The 15,620-nt window shown below is 39.2% G+C and overlaps 1 long non-coding RNA gene across 1 annotated transcript; it reads left to right on the top strand.

Annotated features, from left to right (window-relative positions):
- The first annotated feature begins 1,708 nt into the window (after positions 1-1,708).
- Positions 1,709-4,778, top strand: LOC109968100 (uncharacterized). Its single transcript, XR_002276049.1, has 3 exons — positions 1,709-1,854; positions 2,372-2,465; positions 4,514-4,778. It is a non-coding gene; the product is annotated as an uncharacterized LOC109968100 (long non-coding RNA).
- The last annotated feature ends 10,842 nt before the right edge of the window (positions 4,779-15,620 follow it).

The raw sequence follows: 15,620 nt of genomic DNA, 5'->3' as shown, positions 1-15,620 counted from the left end.
AAGGCAGTCAAGCTGTGTTAGTACAAAGGGAGGTCACACTAAATACTGACTTTGGACTGCAGAAGCAATTTTGTTCTGGAATTTTGTGTTTTTTAATAATGTGTACATATTTATCAGGATTGAAGATCAGTGGAAAAGACACTTATGGAGTGATGAATTTAAGTTTAACATTTTTGGGTCCAGTCATTGACATTGTATGTGAGAAGAAGAGATGGAGAGAGCTAGAAGAATGAGAGCTTGCAGCCTATTTGGAAATATGCTGGAGGGTCATAGTTTCAAGGTTTCAAGACCATCTCCTCAAAAGAACTGTGCAAAGGGAGGTCACACTAAATACTGATTTTGGACTGTAGAAGCCATTTTGTTTTGAAATTTGTTTTTTAATAATGTGTACATATTTATCATATTTTCTAGTTATATCTTAATAAAGAAGCTAAGAAATAAATATAAATTAGCATTTCAACCTTGCTAAAACAGCAAAACTAATGGTGGCTTGAGATATACAGTATATAAATAAAAATAAGCATGTCACCTCTTCCTTCCTTCCTTCATTCAGTACAATAAAATGAAATACAAAAGACAACAATTTTATAAATGGTACATTTTATTCAAATTAGTGTGCAGAATATTCTTCTTCAGTTTTAGTTAAAACAGTTTTACATGTATTTCTACACTGCAGTGGAATGAGGTTATAAACACAATGGTATGTATTTTCAGTACTCTCACCATGTCTTGCTTCTCCTTCCTCCGAATGTTGTGGCTTTGTCATGTGTAAAGGCTTAGCATGATTACAAAATAATTTGAAAATGGAATAAGTACGCAGAGTCTAAGTTGAGGTTTGTTCCATCTGTCAACATATGACAGCTGCAGAGCAATTTTCATTGTGGTATGAATGGTTTTGTGGTAAATGTGTGCTCTCATTTATCTAAAATACATCCTAAGCTGTGGCTGCTGCTTCATTATTTAAGCAGCCCACGGGGGTTATAATGTGCATTTGTTCCTAAATGAAAAATCTTAGCTGAAATTTGACTGACTTGAGTGCATATGTTTTGAGGAAAAGGAGTCTGCATGAGGCTTTTGTGGTGGTGTGGTGGAGAGTGTGTATCTGTCTGAAAGAGCACAAAACACACAGGGTGAGACAGATTCAAAGAGACAGATTGAAAGAGGTTTCTGCTCTCCAAAATATTTGAAAGTATTTTCTAAGCATTGCTTCAATGTTTTAGTGTCAAACCCCTGCTATATACTGAAAACAACTAAATAAGCAAACAGGTGCTTCTCACTGTTCTAGCCCCATCTAGTATGCTGCTGAAGGGCTGCATACATTTCTTTATCTAAAACAAACATTATCACATTCATAATGAATTCCTTTGAATTCATTTATTAAAAGTCATTGAAAAGTCTAAGATGTTTTGCTATTACAATCTTTAAGTAAAGCGTCATGCTTTTAGTTTAACAATGAAATGATGACATGGTTAAAATGGTTCATATATTCAGTTCAGGCCAGTTTTGTAGGTAAATGCTGTCTTTGAAAACAACTTTAAAAAAAAAATCTAGCTCTGTCTGAGCGGTGAGAGTGGGCTTGTTATTATTTTTGAGTGAGTGCATAAGCAATGAAATTCGATCCATAAATACAATTGCATTACCGCAATGAGAAGCAACCACTGCGTTTTCCTGCGCAGTTGTTGCCTGCTTGAACAGTTTCAACGACCCACAAGTCCCTGCGTTTACGAACAAGTCATTACCAACACCAATAACTGCAACACAGCACTGAGACATCCAACATGTCAGAGAAGAAACAGACCGTGGATTTGGGCTTACTGGAGGAGGATGACGAGTTTGAAGAATTCCCAGCCGAGGGTAACTAATACACATAGTAATTGGAGTCATATTTATCTTGTTTCGTTTTTAATTGCCTTTGGTACTGTCGGTTTTTCGGTGTTGGGCCATGCAACAGTGACTCAGCTAGCGTAGCCATAATAGCCTTAGCATTAGCTAGCGAACTTTCTAGTAAGACAACACAGAAATTTACTTAAGATAACATGCTACTTAACTTACGTAAGTCCTTGTCAGTGTTAGAGTAAGCGTGGTTTTAATACTACACGTTCATTTGTCGGTTAATTTGCCAGCATGTATAGCTACTTCAGCTCTTTGCTAAGCTTAGCTAGCGACTTATCCCAACATTAGCCTACCGTTATGTCGGTACGCTGAATTGTGTGTCGTTCAGATAAACAGACCTTCACACGGTCAGTCGAGTTGCATTTATTGTTTGATTTTTACCGACTTAACTGAGACTTTCATATACAGCTGTTGAAGAAAGATTTATCCACTTAAGGTAGTTTTCTAATGTCGGTGATGTTCCTCTGTTTAAATCTAGACTGGACAGGGCTTGATGAAGATGAAGATGCTCATGTTTGGGAAGACAACTGGGATGATGACAACGTAGAAGATGATTTCTCAAATCAACTGAGGTAACATAGCTTTAACCTCTAGAGTCCTGAGCTTTGGTTTCATATGCATTTTTGGTCCTCATATGAGGACGCAGGGACTCTAGAGGTTAATCAGAGAAAGCCAGAATTAACCTGTTTAGCTACACCAGTGTAGCCTTTCATCGTATCTATTAAATGGATTGGTCCTAAACACGCAGAAATGTTCTTATACTGTGCTGCGACAACAGTCCAGAAAATGAGGCCCGCAGCTCCCTGAATGTGTGTGACATACTCCCGACACATTTTACAGCTTCAGTATAAAATGGTGATAGTAAGACTCAATCCCTCCACCTGTCTATACAGTTTTGGAATGACTCGAGATCAGGTACAGTTGTCTTACAATAGTCTATTCCAGAGCCTGTTAACTATCACTAACTGTTAGCAATCACTGGGATGTGCCTGGTAACTGAGGGGACATGGTTGGAATAATCATTTTTTAGATTTTAAATGCATGTTATCAACAAACAAATGTAAGAGTTAACTTTTATAATTCAGAAGTCCAGTTTTCTGCTGCTGTTTGTAAGCACGGGTTAGTATGTCAACAGTTACAATTATGCTTCATAGTCATGCTTATTTTTCCTAAAGAGTGAATGACAATTTTATTATTATTTTAATTACAATTGTCCTTCTATGAACACTTTGTGTTGTCTATGTTAAGATGATGTAACAGTTCCTGTAATATACAACACTGTATGGAACTAGTTGCTGCCAATTCATCTTGAATCAAGATTCTTACATCTTGAAACTTGGAAGTTGCTGTAACTAATACTGCATTTAGCCTTCTTTGTATTTTACTTATGTTGCAGCTCATGTGCTGCTTCTCTTCATTAGCTTACACTGTAGCTATTTGTTGTGGGCTGCTTAATGTTTCTTTTGTATATCAGAATGTGACAAACATCTTGAAAGGGCAAAATAATATCATGACAACAAACGACGTATAGTAACACAATATTGTGGCACCATAATTTTTTTTGTTTTGTTTAGGGTTGTATTTGCAAACACTGATGTAAATGAGCATTGCTACAGGTGTGTTTATTTGAATGCAACTCTGTGTGTGGACCAAGAGGAAATGCAGAACCAAGTTTAAGTATGTAGTTTAATATACGGTAGTTGAATAAATCCACTTTTTTTTCTGAACTGAGGCAGTGGTTTGACTTGTGTTGGTCCCTCTCATTCTCGTTTGGCAAGCGATGTGATTTACAGAAATCCTCTCCCTCCTCAAATGTGTTCATAACTGCAACAAGATGTCAGATGACTAACAGCTGCCCACACTGACAACACTGCTACAAATTTTACACCTGCTCTTTCCCGACGTTACATTTCAGCCACAGTTCCTTCCAACTCTGCAGTGGTAAATTGGGCACTGAGGGTTTTTTTTTTATGAATTTCCGTTTCCTCCACTCTTATTTTTGGGTCCCTGAACACCCAAAAATACATGTTGCATGAGTCCCAACGTGAAATTCCTGCGGTGCCACCTTTCTTTTGTCCAGTGCAAAACTCCACTGTGATGCCTTAGTAAATGTGAACACATGCAATTTCACTGTGCCATAAAACCTTATTGAATGTCCCTCATAGTATCCAGTGTAAAAAGAAATATATAAAATTTTGGGCTCAATTTTAAAAATTGGTTCAACAAACTTTAACATTAAACTTTAAACATCAAAGTTGATGTAGGATGTTCGGCTTTAAAGGCTTGCACTTATTGAATAATCAATAACTGTTGATAGGTTAAAGTGCTGTTCTGTTTTTATATGAGTACACTTAAGGCAGTAATATACTGTTTTATTTAGATCAATTATGATACCCATGCTATTAAGTTGTATCTTAAAGATATTATTATTATTATTAAAGGGCATTGCTGCCCTATGTATATAATCATCAAATCCATAGCTAACACATTATACAATATTTATGCATTTTTTCACTCCCATCTCTTAATGGTTCTCACAATCAATAGCGGAGTACTTACGCCTCAACCACCCACCTGTAATCATCTCTACTGATGTGATCTCCTCTTTTCCTTCCTGCAGAGCAGAGCTTGAAAAACATGGTTACAAGATGGAGACGTCATAGCAGCTGACAAGACCTTTCAGTATGCGGTGACATTGGACATATGGACACTTCTATCTGAATATTACTGGTTTGACCAGACACACCATCAGAATAGATTTTTTGGGGGGGGGGAGTAAGGACAATAGATGTTTGGAGAAAGTTATGTTAAGTGTTTTTACTGACCAACAGTAGTGCAGATGTTAAGGTGATGGCATTTATAATAAATTGGCTGTTTACACACTATATTATTGATTGTTTTATCTTTTTGTGTGTTGTCTAACTTAATATTTTGGAATCTGACTGGTCCTAGTCATCTCACCTGGAAAAAACTGGACTACATTTCTTTGAAATTGAGCTTGCAATGCTGGTGAACGAATGCATCATAATTAGCTTTTTAACTCTGGCATATAAACACTGGCTAAATTTTACTCATGTTTAAAAGTCATTACCAGAGACCTGTCCTGTGCCATTCTGATTCACGTACTTCTTGCAGAGCTCTCTGATATATAAACTAAATCTGTCTTTGCATTTATTCATTTTTATATGGAAGATGACTCAGGGGTTGACTAAAATATCTATAAATTACAGTCTTTGTAAGAGCTGTTGATCTCCTCAGAAGGACGCCTGCCAAGTCAACACAGTCTACCTGTAATGGACAGGTTGTTATTGCCCTCTGACACTTGCATTTATTTTGGGCTGCATGAATTTTGCATGATATTACACAAGTTCAAGGGCTAGACACCATTTAAGATATTCATGATCATTTTGTAGCAACCGTGCTTTATGTGAGCCTGTGTTTATTGAAACTGTCAAAGTAATGTCTGCATTAGAGAAGAAGAAAGTGTACACAAGAGAAAATGTACATGAGCTGTGCACAGTGGAAGGGCACAAAGCAAACAAGTGTGTGTTTGTGATTCATGCTACACACTTACAGAGGCAGGTTCTCTGCACTGTGCTGTACAACAGCTCCTTTCCCTCTTAGTCCCACAGCGCTGGGCCCGAGTCTCTGAAGGAGAGATTATCCACTGCCGCGTTTGTCAGAGGCAGGGAGGGGGTCTCAGCATGGGGCCTCCCAGCCTGCCTTGCCTGGGCCTGCCCCTACTGCCAGCCAGGCCCTTCTCTTCCGCTTGGCACAGTGGGGACTCTTGTACTGAACCAGAGGCCAATTTATCCCTGCCACACTCCCACAGCAAAATGATTTCTCTGTGTTTTGCTGACTCTTAGTCCCAGGGTCCTAATGAGACGAAATAGATGCCAGTAAGACCAAAGCTGGAAGAGCAGCTTTTAATCTTGAAAACAACATTTAACCTCTGTAGAAGTGGAAAGTAACCTAAATACATCTACTCAAGTGCTGTATTTATGTATCGTTTTTGTACTGGTGTATTTCTGTTTTGTGGAACTGTTATTCATTTAAGAGGAGATGTCATTTCTATATGTAAATTAGCCATACAAGTCATTTTCATAAAACAAGTGCAGAAATCTTGGTACAGAAAGAAACTTATGACTTGTTTTTCAAATGAAATCAGTTTGTCTCAAGAATTTTCCAGAAATGAATGTTTATATATTGAAACATGAATAAGATGAGATTGCATTAGAAAAATGTAGTTCAGTAAAATACCCGCCCACATGTGTACTTCACTTGTTCTGAGAAAATTAGAATTTAAAGACTCGAATAACTTTTTGCAGTGCAAAAATATTTCATGACACAGTGACAGCTCCCTTATGTGCTATTGAAAATTAAGCCACATATTGTATCTGTACTTTCATATTATTCTCTTTGTAAAAGATAAAACAGCTGAAGTGTATATGTGGAGAGATAAGCCACTGTCTTTTGATGTTACAAATCTTATAATGGAGCAAAACTAACATCAAAATATCAAATCGTGAAATTGTAAGTTTTGTTTAATTTAAGTGTTAATTTTCTGATTATTGATCATTTCTGTCACATATACAATATTTTTCTACCACTGCCTTCTGTCTGTGAATAGCTATGAATTCTGGTTGTTGTGCTTTCTTGTGGTGATTATTTAGCAGCACTATTTGATGTTGTGCCTGAAGTCTGGAAAAGGTGGAAGTGAGAATCTGTTGGCTCAGGTTAAATATTTAAATGCTAACAATCGAAAGCCTGCTGACAAGCATCTGACAGCCATTTTTCCTCTTTTGGGAAAATATAAACTCCCTGTTTACTACTAGTTATTATCCCAGTCAACAGCTCTCCTGAGTGCACAGCCCATATTGTCATTTAAAGACAGCGCTCCAGTTACTACTGATATGTGTCAATAAAGAAAAATATTTTATTGGCACGTCTTACAGGAAATAGGTCACATGTTCATCAACTAAAAGAGCTGTGACTCATGCATGCGGGATGCTCTGGTCTGCTTATGCCTTTGAAACTAAGCGCCCTGAATCAAATGATTATTCTAAGGGTTAGGAAGGCAGTGAAGTGGGAGAATCAGTAAGCGAGAACAACAGGACCTGTGACGGTTTTGTTTGTGCTGAGAGCATAAGATTGGCTCATTGTGAGGGCCTCAGTGGGCCCTCAGTATGCAAGCTCATACAGATCGCCAGGCTTTTCGGTGTATCGGCACTAGTTCTTTGATCCAGTTTAATCATGACTTAAATTTCTGCAACCATTATTCTGCCGTGAGTCACGTGATTAACACGTATGGCTCACTGTGGCTGCTGTGACTGACTCAGAGAACTGAATAACAGCCTACTGGGTGAATATTTTGACATCACTGGAAAGCTGCATTTCACATAGTTTAGCCAGTGGATTACTTTTCAAAAGAACACTCCAGTGTCCTTGTATAATTAGTGGGAAGTTTGGTGTTCACACAGAAATCCAAGGAATGTGTAATACTTTTACCAGATTACATTTGCAATAGGTCTAATGGGGAAACTAAACTGATTCTTGTCTTTTTGAAAGCTTAGATTCTTCAAAAAGCATTTTCTTATTTGCAAATCCTTTTCCCTCGACCCACGCAGATTTGAGACCACATGACAAGAGAGCAGCCAATGGAACTGACGCAAGGACTATTTCATAACACTTTATGCTGGGAGATGGCAGATTCATTGTTCTCAAGGCCCGTGAGCCTGTGGGCGAGGGTCCCTGCTGTGTCTACTCTGAAGAAACACACCAGCCTCTGAGGCTATATTTTCCTCTCTTTTCTACAGACACTGGAGGCTACTGTGACCACTCCAGTTCTCTCCTCACTGCTGCAGACCCTTCTCTCTCTCTGCTTCTCCCCTCTCCAGTCCTTTTACCACTGAGCCAGGGAGAAGACGAAGCTGTTGCTGCACAGCAAGGAAGCATGCAGCTGCTACTATAATAGCCCTAATTGCACGTTTCTTTTGTTGGGCTGAAATTAGCGGCAGGGCTACAATACTACTACTAAAACCCTCAAAAACCTCCAAGTAACGATGGAGGGGAGAGAGTTAAAAAAAGATACTCGGGTGCCAACCCACTGCCGAATGGCCCACACCTGCATGCTTGCACCCCCGCTAAAGTAAACACAGATAATAAGGTATAATTACTTTAGAAAATAATAACGAGGAGCAACCCTCCAGACCCCCCTATTCCTGGCGACAAAGGGCTCCCTGTTTATCGTGGGGGGTGAAATAGCCCCAGAGGACGCTGGCGAGTGCCCTATCAAAAGACCTAAGGGCCCTACTGAAGGTCCCTCATAGGACAGCCATCAGTGTCAAGGAGTCTTTTCTACCTAAACTGCTTCAATTAACCAGTATGGATTGACCACAGGCTACTTTTTCAGCCCCATTCACTCATCAAAATGAGCCCATCATTTCTTGAATGGTTTTTCCACTTTTTGTGGGATCAGAAGAACCCCAGAATATGTACAGTGCACCTTTTAAAATTCTACCAATAATATGATGTATAAAGTAAGAGAAGGATTCTAAGGTCTGTGTCTTGTAAATAGCAAAGAATGTTGGAATACACGAGAAAAATGCAGATATGCAAAATGTGTATCATGCTCATAAATTCAACAAAGGCCACATCCAAATGGAAAGACAATAATAAATAAATGGGCTGTGTGTTAGGAAAAATCTTTTCTATGCTCATTAACATTCTCTTAGGATGGCTGCATGAAAATATAGCAAACAGTCTTCAAAAATACGATTTTAAAGTGAGGGATGAATGAAAACTAGTACATTATGTACTATATACAAGTACACAGTTGCCTTGTCATCTCTAAATCTTGAATTTTTGCTCTTTACATCAAGGGCTACAAGTGAAAAGAGGTCTCGTGTTGAAGCAAGAGTCCCAACATTTTGGAAAATATCAATCCCACTCATATGTATGTTAAATACTGCCAGTAGATGGTTACCTCACAGACTGGAAACAAAGAAACAGTGAACCTTACTCTGTTAAATGGTGATAAAATCTGCCCACCTGTATCTTTTAAGCTCTGTAATTAACAGTATAGTGTTTTTGTTTCATCTGTTGAAAATCCAAAGTGTAAAACTACAGGGTGTTTTAATCAAACAAACTGATAAAACATGTTAATTGGCAGTTTTAGCTGTGATAAACTTAGCTAACTGGCTGCTGGCCTGTAGTTTCATATTGAACAGACATATATGAGTGTAGGTATCCACCTTCTTGTGCTAAACTGTTCCTTTAACTACATAGTTTTCCTTAATTCTTTGCATAATATCAAGTATTATATTTCATGTTTTTCCCTGATGCCCCTATGTGTTTTTATGAGTGCCATCACAGCTTAGCTGAAAATCAGGATTAACTCATCTGAGCATGTAAACATGACACTAGACGGTTCAGACAGTGTGGAATTACGCTAAGGCCTCACTGTTGCTTAAACCCATCCAAATTTTAACCTGATCTGACATGTTGGCACACAGAAAGACCCAGATGGGTGTGATTCAGTTTAACACTATCCCTGGTACTTGAGCTGCTATGAAAACACAAGACTTTGGTTTGATGTCAGGATGTATTATGAGCCGGACTTTTGACAGATCACTGTCACAAAGATGCAAACACACAGAGAATGCAGCCTAACTAGTAGTTTATATTGTCTTATGATGCCATAACTATCTATACTTTTTGGTAAGAAATTTGTTTGGGGGGGATTTCTAAATTTCTAAAACTGTAGTGACACTGGTTAAAGCTACAGTATGTAATTTAAGGTAGCACTAGCATGAAACTCCAAATCAATCCGCTCTGCTCTGCCAGAACACTCTCTCCCTGCTCCACTGTGCTCTATTACGATCGGCTATACTCCACCACACTCCGCCCATCTCTTCAGATATTTGTCCTTATGAAATTACAGTAAATGAGAATGCAACAAAACTTATTGATCACAAAGAAATAACTGAAAATCTCTGACTGGTTAGAGAGGCCAGAATTACAGTAAACCTTAGAAATAACTGAATCTCTGCACTGCTGTCAGTGCTGTTCAATTAGTCTGGGCCACAGGAGGCTTCAGCAGCATCTCTCCACATTAAGACAGGTTTTGGTGCAGATTTCTACAACAAAATAAAAAAAAAGTCATACTGAAGCTTTAATCATGACTAACGGGTGTCATCCATGAACAACCCAACTCAATCTCAAGCCTGGTTCATAGTAGCCGACACTGTGAAATAACACAACAGATGTAGAAACTCTCCCTGAGAAAAAGTTTAGCATCTATTTACATCTTGAAGGAGTCCAGTACTTTCACCAACACAAAGTGAGAATAATAGCTGCTGTGATTAAGGGTCTAATATAAAATGAATCAGTGTTGCATGTGAGTCATCCTCATGCCATCATTAAACCACAAAGTACAACCAAGCCGAATGGCCCTGCGAGGATGGCAGCGTGTTTTTAACTGTGACATCTGTGGCAACAACACCGCCTGCTGCGTTTCCTTCCCCTATGCCCATGATACCACGCAATTAGGGAGTTTGTTTTCTAATTTTACTCCTGATTTTTAGCGCTTGTCCCCTCCCAAAGCTTCAATATTTGAACATGCTGGATCAACCATCCACCTGTCCTGCTACACTTAAAAGCAGGAGACAGTGAGGGGGGGGGGTCATTTAGACAGTGGAGAGGCTTTTCCACCAGAGCAATAAAGCACACTGGATGTTATTATCATCTCTGGTGAATTATCAGGCCTCTGATAATGGTAATTAATCAATCATCAGGCTCACTCATGCAGTCCCATGAAACCCAGCATCACTGTAGATCAACCTGAGCAGTGTTGACCTATGAGAAACCACTATGCAGCCATGGTTCAAGGCAATAGCTAGAGCTTCTTTCACCTGGATCATGTAACCAGAGTATGGTTAATTGCATGTCAGAGTATATGCTTCATAACTACAGGAAAGACGGAATCAATTGCTGTTCATTAAAGACTTTTAACATTGCACAGTCCAGTTCAAGACAACATAAAAGTTTGCAGGACAAAATTCATTCCCTCAATTCAAATCAATCATTTTCACCACTTTCAGCCAAAAACCTCATTGCTTCATTGTGTGGCCAGGTTCAAAACAACAGCATGTGTTGAAAAAAGAAAGTGCGGTGACAGACAAACTCATAAAATACCTCATAGCATTCTCTCTCTTTTCCTTTCATCGTCCTCTTTCTCTCTCTCTCTCACACACACACACACACACACACACACACACACACATGCCTGAAAAAGGCTGGGTGGGAGGCCTTGGCCCAGCCACAGTCAACTGGTCCCAGTCCCAACAAGGAAACAATTAATCACATTTGAGCGGCTGTCTGAGTGTCTGCTCTCTGGACAACAACAACACTCAGCCATTTATCTCCCCTCAAGGCAGGACAGACAGCCTGCCAGCACACCACGCAGGCATGCACTCTCTCATCCTCATACACTCACAGATGTGGAAGAAGAGCAAAATGCATGCACTCAGACAAATGTACAAGAGTGCATGCATACAAAGTGTGAAACTCACATGCACAGAAAACACATGATTGGAAGCACATAGACAATTTGGACAGCGGATGTGAATGACATTTGGCAAACCGTGAGCACACTCACACTTTCACACACAGGTGCTTGCTGTTTTGCCATGGTAATCAGATAGATGTCAGCACTTCCTAATGGTCACGGTGACATATACAGGAGCTACATATTGCTGGCTTACTCCAAATCTCCAAGATCAAAGACAGAGCAGAACAACTCAACTTTCTGTCATAATTTATTTGAGAACAATGTCTTTTACCACAGTTGCCTTTGATATTTCAAACTCTGTTTGCTGTTCATTACACAAACAGAGATGATGGAGCAAAGTTGAGTTGACAGTCATTTCATTTCAGGAAATTTAGTCCTCTAATTTAACTCTTGGTTTTCCGACATGGCAAGGCAGGTTAGGAGTGAGCTAAAACAGGCGAGTCTTAGCGAAATGAAATAGGAAATTTGTCATTTATTCCTCATGAGTGCATCTACATCAGACAGGGGGTGGTTTGTGAGTGTGGGTGTGAGGGCACATGTGAGTGAGCGTATGGAGTATCCAAACATCTATGTTGGTTTGAAAGTATGTCTCTGTGCTTGTGAACTGGTGTAAACATATGTGTGCATCTATGTACAAGAGGGTCCTACACCTCAAGTGGAGCAAACAAAGAGGCTGGTGTGTGTTTCAGGAGGGGGCATCTGGATGGCATCAGGAGAGCATGGCAGATTGCTAGTGACACAGGTTACTCCCAAGGTCCCTGTTGAGAAACACGTTGTTGCAGTCTGTAGTGGAAAAGAAGCTTTGAAGCACTACTGCATAAAAGGAGAACGATCAGCGTACCAATGCTTTCATGCAGCTAGTTTTTTTCTTTAGTATTATACCACCCATCTCTGGTTGAGAATAGGGTTGCACTTTGCAGGTGAACTACTGGTAAGAGTTCATTTACAGATAAGTGAAAATCAGTCAAGAAAGGGATGCAGAAATATTCGCATCGAGACATGAGAGTTAATATTTTTGTGTAACTCTTATTCATGCAAATATATTTTGTCAACTTGCCTGTTAAATTTAAAGAAGACAGACAGGTATTATTAAATAAACAGGAACCAGCAGCAGACTGACAGATTAGTGTCTTGAATCAAGGGTTTTCCTGAAATAAAAAGCTAACCCACATCTATAAAATAAGTTCTCCACAAACATTTAAATGCACTGTTCATATTATATTTTAAAACTTCCTTCGTCAACTTAGACAAGTGCAGCTGTCATTCTATCGCTCTGTCCTTCTCTTTCAGGCCAGGTGGCAGCTTGGCAGGAAGAGGAACAGGAAACGACTTAAAGATTTGCTGCTGCTCTCATTCACCTTCAAAGCCAAATGCCCCTCTGATCATTTCCCACAATGCTCTTTGCACAGAGGCCTCTGTGATCAGTGGTTATGAGAAAGCACAGGGATCTGACAGACAACTGCCTCAACCAGAGGTAGGTTTCTTCTTTTTTTTTCCTGTATCTTCCACATACTCCCCCACCTTCATTAACTCAGCTTGGTCATTCTACATTTGCAGGAAGCATCTGGGTTCATTTATCCCAACCCAGGCAAGCTAGAGGACCCCTGTGCCCTCTTGGGTTGCAGGGTCTGAGTGTGCTTCAGTGTGGGTCCTTGTTGCTGTGGAAGAGAGGAGCTAGACCCTGCCTACTAGCCTGTCTGGACCATCTCAAAGCTCCCAATCACCCCTTTCCCCGCTTTCTTCAGGCCCCCCTTGCATCCATCCCAGATGCCCTTAAGCATGGTTAGTGTAGTGCTTTATCTGAACTGAAAGATACTAAACAGATTCATCCAGAAGCTACAGCTAAGACAGCCTGCCTTGAGGTTTGAGAGAGTCTCATGGCAGATGGAAAAGAAGGAGAGTGTGCAAAGGAAGCAAAGCTGGTGCTTCTAATAAATGTGAATGTGTAGGTGGAATGTTTATCAATGCACACTTCAACATTTGCATAATCAGGCAAACGGATGCACAAGGCATTTGAAACATGTGCAAGAAATGCAGTCCCATCTCTCAAGACCATGTGTGAAATGACTGAGACATCCATTCTGCGCTACCGGCTGGTGTAATCCGCAGTTCCCTCCAAACCAAACGTCAGTCCAGGTTACCAGGCTGCACAGCCGAATGGAAACAGAGTGAGTCTGGCTGGTTACTTAAAGTCATTGAGAAGTTATTCAAACACCCAGTTATTATGGTGTAAACAAAGGCAGCTTGTCACACACTATTACAGATATGGTGTTTACAAGAATGCCACTTTAATGCAGTGCATGTTATGTATGATGATTAAGGATAGTTTTTGACAACCAAGTGATTGGAGAAATGAAAGTAGATTATAAGAGGCATTATTTTGTTGTTAGGCATCAGAGACTATGCATACAGAAAGAACTCAATTATTTTGTTATTAAGCTCCCTATATGACTGATAAACAAAAGAATGTAATAGCTTTAATGTACTAGCACAAATCATGTTCTTCTTATGGAAGATGTAATCTGAAGAAAGACAATGTACAACATGTCAAAATAGATATAAGAATCACTTTTCTCCCTGTAAGTACAGCATATTAGATGGATTAAAGACTTCACTGAGCTGTTTTCTCCTATTGTTATTTCTGTGGTTCACAATGGTTTGTCAGTGCACAGTGGGTGTTTTTACAATATCTCTGTTTTTCAAATGCTGAATACAACTTGGAACAACTTTGGCATCAATCTTGGTTCTCACATGAAGCATAGTTAATTAGAGGGTAAGTAAAGTGGTTATAATCAAGTGGCTGAAGGTCTGTAACCACTGTGTTACATGTCATGTGACTTGCTGATGTGTCTTTGACAGTGTCCATTAAACTTCTCACACATGACAGGTCTGAAGAAGAATATTAACTAAAACTGTACAAAGTAAACAAACAAAAACAAAATGATTCTTGGAAGACTTAGGATGTGGGTTCCCCAGTTGTCTGTCAGATCCCTGTGCTTTCTCATAACCACTGATCACAGAGGCCTCTGTGCAAAGACATTGGTTGGGCCAATCAGACAGAAGAAACCCATTTATCTCCACTTTTAAATGCTTTTACTTTTAGAGAACAGCTCTGTTCTGCTACTAACAAGAGGTTATAATTTGGACATTATATGGCAAATTTGCTAATAAAAAACATATTTTCCTTTTAGCCTGACATGACTCTGCATCAGTACTGCCGCTTTTAGCCAGAATTACTCAAAGAAGATTAAGATATGCATTTGTAGATGTCTATTTTCAGCAGTGTATTAATATGCATTTGGTGTCCTTGTGGATATTTACAGCAGCAGGAAACTGTATGTGGAACTGAATCAAAGAAAACAACAGAATATCCCTTAAAACCTAAAATACTTTAAAACTAGGATATATAAAGATATATTGTTAAATAAACTGAACAACCACTTTATGCTAGTAATATTGCTTATTTTGTTATACTAGCCTTTGTTGGTTTACTTGCCCCTTGCATGGGGATATGTACATGCTCATTGAGAGCCGATGTACCAGAGTCAAATTCCTCGTGTATCCGACACACCTGACCAATAAAGCAGATTCTGATTCTGATTTTTATCATAACCACTTTTTGGGCTGCTTTCTTTATGTAATGTGTCCTTGGGTTGCATAAATGTTTTTAATATTATTGTATAATTTATTATTATTACTATTATTATTTGTAGTAGTAGTAAAAATAACAGTGTCCTAGAGTTAACACTTAACTCATATTGGTTAGCATGACAGTGTACAGCCACTGTACTCATTTTTGATTTTAAAAACGTTACAGCAACAGCACATTTTAGGACAATGCAGTGAAACAGTATAACACAATGCAACTTTCCATTGACCCCTTGGAAACCCTGTTTTGACAGTAAGTACCAGATCAATATGTTCCTTAGTTATTTCCACATTTGAACTCTCTTTGGCTTTGTGTCTCCATCACAAGCATTTTACAGTGAGATTGGGAATAGTAAGAGTGACTGAAAAACAGTGCTCTCGAGCAGTGGGAAACAGGACAAAGCCATTGCCTCTTTTTTTCAGGTCAAAAATGTCTTACAAATTTGAATCTCATTACCATGTCATGAATATGTCTTTGGGAACCCATTAGGCATTTCCTAGCTCAAAA

Source organism: Monopterus albus, unplaced genomic scaffold, assembly GCF_001952655.1.
Source record: "Monopterus albus unplaced genomic scaffold, M_albus_1.0 scaffold143.1, whole genome shotgun sequence".
NCBI lineage: Eukaryota > Metazoa > Chordata > Actinopteri > Synbranchiformes > Synbranchidae > Monopterus > Monopterus albus.
The sequence above is the reverse complement of the archived record's forward strand: the minus strand, read 5'-3'. Positions and strand labels throughout refer to the sequence as shown.